The sequence below is a fragment of the Anabrus simplex genome, chromosome 8 (genome assembly GCF_040414725.1).
Source record: "Anabrus simplex isolate iqAnaSimp1 chromosome 8, ASM4041472v1, whole genome shotgun sequence".
NCBI lineage: Eukaryota > Metazoa > Arthropoda > Insecta > Orthoptera > Tettigoniidae > Anabrus > Anabrus simplex.
In genome coordinates this window covers 216,515,836-216,521,835 of record NC_090272.1, presented here as the reverse complement: position 1 = coordinate 216,521,835, position 6,000 = coordinate 216,515,836, and the positions used below count along the sequence as shown (strand labels likewise).

The following is a 6,000-nucleotide window of genomic DNA, read 5'->3' as shown; positions in this document are numbered from 1 at the left end:
GGGCATTGTGAGGGGATGGGAAGATTGGAAGGCATAGACAAGGAAGCAGCCGTGGCCTTAAGTTAGGTACCATCCCGGCATTTGCCTGGAGGAGAAGTGGGAAACCACGGAAAACCACTTCCAGGATGGCTGAGGTGGGAATCGAACCCACCTCTACTCAGTTGTCATCCCGAGGCTGAGTGGACCCCGTTCCAGCCTCGTACCACTTTTTCAAATTTTCGTGCCAGAGGCGGGAATCGAACCCGGACCTCGGGGGGTGGCAGCTAATCACGCTAACCACTACACCACAAAGGCGGACCTGACCATACTTTCCACCTTAAAATCCCCTTCCTAATGATAACACACGTTTCTCCCACGTTCGCAATAATAGTGATGATGTAAGTCATAAGTTCTAAAATATGAACCCTTCTTTATTTACTGGGAACACGCACAAGATGCTTGATAAATGTGCACATTGAGGTGCTCTAAGAAGATACGAGTATAACACGGTATCGGTTGCACATTAACTACCGACTCCTATCTTTTAAGGCTCGACGTCATCTTATAGATAAATTATAATGACACAGCGTTGTTTATGGGCTATGAAAGGCGGGTTACGCTACGTCACGGGAACACAGGAGGTTGAGAAGACGATGCAGAGTGACGTAATGAGACCCCGGACTTGCTCTTGTCCTGTCATGGTTCGTGGAATGGGAGGGAGGGGGCTATGACTTTTCTTGTACCGTCCCGATCCGCTGCAACTCATTCACCTGCCAGCTGCCTTTGACAGCTGTTGAGATACGCTAACCTGTAGTACCACGTGGAGTTTTAGACCGGGAAGTTCTGTTACTCCGTCCGTTGTGCACGAGGAAATCTGTTCTCTGTGAAACTCGTGATCGACACAGGTGCGAGATTGTCAACTGGGAAGATTACAGGTAAGCAAATACGTGCATGGTTTCTTATTCTTTAAAGAAGTTTAATGTGGCAGTGTAGTGTGTGCTATTGTAATCTCTGTAATGTAATACTGGAATGCTTGAAAGTCACCTTGCCTAACTTGAGCTGTTTTGAGTCCGAAGATCAGGGTAACTTATCTGAGAAAGGAAGGGGTGTTCATACTGTAATATACTGTATAGAGACTATACATTTGTATAGGTGTTAAATGGTCGTTTCTGGGAGCGTTAATGTGTTTAGTGGAATTGTTACACATATTCAATTCGTTATTGCTGAAAATAAAAAAGAGAATAGAATCTACCACCCTGTTGACATGAAGATCTTGTAAGTCCAAATGGTACATTTCCCGCCAAGCTATACGGAAGTAAAATAGCGGTCAGGTGTTTTCTGAAAACTCCAGAAATATGGTTCTTTGTTCGTACACAAATTGGAGGTTATGTGCTCGATAAGTTTGCAAGTCCTTCCCTCAAGAAGAAATAATCTGGGAATTGAATTTTCATCTACGCATATAAAGTATATAAAATAACAACGCCTAGTCCTTAGAGTTTTTTTTAATAAAATTCGAATTGCGTGCTCATTTCCAAAATGCTTAGTGATATTGCGAATACATTATTCTTATGTGGTCAAAACACGTGATAAATAAATAATCGGACTTCTTCCTCTTCTTCCCGTTATGGCCTGCGAGGGACCACGTGCCCAATTACAGTTCCTCAGTCTTTGACGTTTCCTCTTCCTTTCTTTTCAGTCCGGTCTAGAAAACAAAGAATAACGCCCGACAGGATCTGTCGCATTGACCATGCGACACCTCGTAATCTGCAGGCTTTCAAGCTGATCAGTGGTTGTTTGGAACGCCAAGGCCCATGAGAAATGTAGCGCCAGTGGTGTGTGTGTGTGTGTGGGGGGGGGAGTATATTTCCTATACTCCTTCAACCTTTCGCTGTGTTCTTTCTTTCACTCCGCAATCAGACGAACTACCAGTTTTCTTTTCCATTTTTCGTTGTAATCCTTCCAAATTTAACGCTTTATTCCTAAAAATGCCTCTTACGTTGATTTCATTTTATACTGTTCCAAATCATTCTTGACTTCTTGAATTCATGTTGTTGTTGAATTTTTCTCCCAAAAATATTTGAATGCTTTTTTATTATCTTTTTACAAGTTTCTTTACGTTGCACCGACACAGATAGGTCTTAAGGCGACGATGGGACAGGAAAGGGCTAGGAGTGAGAAGGAAGCAGCCGTGGCCTTAATTAAGGTACAGCCCCAGTATTTGCCTGGTGTGAAAATGGGAAAGCACGGAAAACCAGCTTTAGAGCTGCCGACAGTGGGGTTCGAACCCACTATCTCCCGAAGCACAAGCTCACAGCTGCGCGTCCCTAACCGCACGACCAACTCGCTCGGTTATCGTTATTATTATTATTATTATTATTATTATTATTATTATTATTATTATTATTATTATTATTATGAACCTGTTTTCATCCATCCTGAAGATATCCCAAAAACAATCCCCTTTTCCTTATTGTTTCCGTTCTGATGCATTTCCTTAATACTTGTCTGTCTGTTAGGTCATCAGCCCAGAGGCTGATTGGATCCTCAAGTAGCATCACCAAAGGTTATGCAGTTATAAGGAAACCCCAAAAATCAATGGCAGCACCAAAATGAGGCGTACTAGGCAAGATGAGGAGTGAGGTAGTTAGCCATTGCTTTCCTCACTGGGTCAGAAAGTGCTATTGCAGCAAAACTGGCCCTACGAGCAACACCTTTCATAACACTCATATGCACTAGTCATGCCCTGAATGTCATTACTCAGCACTACCCATACCCCAGCAACTTTCATATTGTCACAGCCATGGATGTTGACTGGAACTTCGGTGGAAGCTACACTTTACTCTGGCCTGTGCCAAGAGATGGATGCAAAAGTACTGTATCCATCAAGAAATGACAGTAGGCAGCCTTAATACTTAACTTCCACAATTCTGTACTTTTCACTAGATCCTGGATTTTTCTAATATTTCAAGCTTTTTTAAAATTTATAATTTAATACTAAGCTATTCACTCGCGTATAGACACCGGTTTCATTACTGTGCCTGCCTTGAGCACTTTTTATTGTAAAAATCCTTAGTAATTTGTCCTTTCCATACCTTTACTGGTACCGAGCTCGATAGCTGCAGTCGCTTAAGTGCGGCCAGTATAATAGATTTAAGGGATGGGCAAGGAAGAGGGAAGTAAGCGGCCGTGGCCTTAAGTTAGGTACCATCCCGGCATTTTCCTGAACGAGAGGTGGGAAACCACGGAAAACCACTTGGAGGATGGTTGAGGTGCGAATCGAACCCACCTGTACTCAGTTGACCTCCCGAGGCTGAGTGGACCCCGTTCCAGCACTCGCACCACTTTTCAAATTTCGTGGCAGAACCGGGAATCGAACCCGGCCCTCTGGGAGTGGCAGCTAATCATACTAACTACTACACCACAGAGGCGAACATTATTATTATTATTATTATTATTATTATTATTATTATTATTATTATTATTATTATTATTATTATATTTCTTTGCGTTTAGGCCATCTGTGGACCACGGTGCTTGTGTTCTAGCTGTGTTTTTGTCGTCGTCTGCCCCTTTTAGCATACTGGATTGTGTTCTTAGTGGCCTCTTGAGCCTTCCTGTTGGCCCAGTATTCCTTCATTTTCTCGCTGAATTCTTTCCTGCGCTCCTCTGACCAATTCCCGGCTCCTTTCTGGCTAGCTGATGTAAGGGATGTTAGGAAAGGTTTAGTTTTGACCATTGAACGGTATGCATTTCTGTCAGTAATGGCGGCTTGATTAATATTAAGCTCTGCAAGATCTTTGTCCACTTGTTTGGTCCAGGGGAATCCAGTAGCTTTGCCTTTGTTAGCAACCTTGAAGATCTTATGGGATAATCTATTAGGATCCATTCTGTATAGGTGTCCATAGAAAGTCAGACGTTTTCTCCTGATGGCATCTATGAGGTTTTCTTGATGCTGGTAGAGCTCATTGTTGGGTTTGTACCATCGCCTTCCATCTGGTAGGATCCTTGGCCCTATTATTCTTCTCAGGAATTTCCGTTCTTGCACTTCCAGGGCTCTCAGTGGTTTTTTTTTTTTTTTTTTTTTTAGTTGCATTCTGCTGCGTAGAGTACTGATGGTCTGACTACTGCATTATAGTGTATCAGTTTTACATTCTTTGATAAATGCTTTGAGGCATACAGTTTTCTGCAGGCATGGTAGGCCTTGTCTAATTTGATTCTCCTTCGTTCAAGAGCCATCGTTTCACTTAGGTCCTCCGATATCCACTCTCCGAGGTACTTCACATTTTTAGCTCTCTTGATGTGTTTTGTATCACTGACTCCCATTGTTGTAGGGGCATCTTTGATGTTGGTCATAAACTCGGTCTTTCCAATGTTGATCATGAGGCCCGCTTTAGCTGCTATAGAGTGCAGTGTTTGAAGCTGCATAGTGGCCTCATGCATGTCGTTTGCTAATAAAGTAAGGTCATCAGCAAAGGCCAGGCATGGAATCCTCAGGTTGTCTGATTTAAACCCCATTCTTAGTCCGGTGTTCTCAGGTAATGACCTGGTCCATTCTCTTATGATCTTCTCCAGGACACAGTTAAATAATATGCATGAGATACCATCTCCTTGCCTCACCCCTGTTTTGATTGTGAAGCTCTCTGATAATTGACCTCTAAACTTAACTTTGGAAGTGGTGTTGTGCAGGGTGGCTTGCACCAACCTATTAATTTTTTCGTTTAGTCCCAGTTCTCTTAAGGTGTTCAAGAGTGAGATCCTATCCACGGAGTCGTATGCCTTCTGGAAGTCGACAAAGATAGCTACCCACTGTCGGCATCTTTTCTTGCTATTTTGAAGGATGGTGTTCAGATTTTGTATCTGTTCAACACAAGACCTTGCAGTTCTGAACCCTGCTTGATATTCTCCTAATTCTTTATCCAGTTGTCTTGTTATGTGCTGTTCCAGAATCTTGGAAAAGACTTTATACGATACTGAAAGGAGTGATATTCCTCTATAGTTGCTGGGATCTGTTTTGCTTCCCTTCTTGTGGATTGGATGGATAACAGCTGATGTCCAATCATCTGGGAGCCTTTCCTTAGCCCATATGTCCAGGAATACTTTGTGTATGTGCCTGAATGTTTGCTCACTAGCTTGTTTCAACATTTCTGCCACTATTCCGTCTTCTCCAGGAGCTTTGTTGTTCTTGAGAAGTTGAATGGTCTCTCTTACTTCTTTATAGGTGGGAGGAGGGATGTCTTTGGTGTCTGGGTTAGCTGGTTCTCTAACTGGGAGGCGCTGCGCAGGTTCTTCAGCATTCAAAAGTCCGTGGAAATAATCAGTTAGGGTCTTGATGCAGTCATCATCATTGAGGCACAGTGATCCGTCTGTTCTCTGGAAGTGTAAAGTTTGGGATGTGAACTGGGTCGTCTGTTGTATTAGACCTTTGTATAAGTCTCTGGAGTTGTTTTTTCCACAATCCTCCTCGGCTTGCTTAATCAGTTCTTTGTTGTATTTTCTTTTCGCCCCTCTTATGATGCTGGAGGTGTTCTTTCTTTGTGTAATAAAGGCTTGTAGGTTGGTTTCGTTTTTATGATGGTTCCATTTGAGCCATGCTAGTCGCCTGGATTCTATAGCCTCATAGCATTCGTTTGACCACCATGGGTGCTTGTTTCCTTTAGGTCTGTTGGGGATCGTCTTCTGAGCCGCGTCTGCTATAGCATCACGAAGTTGGTCCCAATTTGTAATGGTGTTAATCCTATCGATGTGTTGGTTCAGACTCTCTTGGTAACTTGCATTGTCTTCTTTAAGTTTGGTGATATCAAACCTAGGAATCTTCTTTTTCTTCATAAGCATAGCCTTGGTCTTATACAGTGGTTTCAGATTCATCTTAACCATGGACAGGTAATGATCGGAGTCTATGTTAGCTCCTCGTAAAACCTTCACGTTCATAATGTCGCAGTGGTCAATTTGGAACTCGCCCATCATGCTGTTTGGGCTGCGCCACGTCATGGCCTTCCTAGGTGAATGGTCCCTTTTGGAACA

The 6,000-nt window shown here is 42.9% G+C and overlaps 1 protein-coding gene across 1 annotated transcript in view; it reads left to right on the top strand.

The window, feature by feature from the left end:
• The first annotated feature begins 801 nt into the window (after positions 1–801).
• LOC136878998 (scoloptoxin SSD14) overlaps positions 802–6,000 on the top strand; it is a 437,789-nt gene continuing 432,590 nt past the window's right edge. Inside the window, exon 1 of the mRNA XM_068228921.1 lies at positions 802–914. The gene's annotated coding sequence lies outside the window, so the exon portion shown is untranslated. The remainder of the gene's footprint in view (positions 915–6,000) is intronic.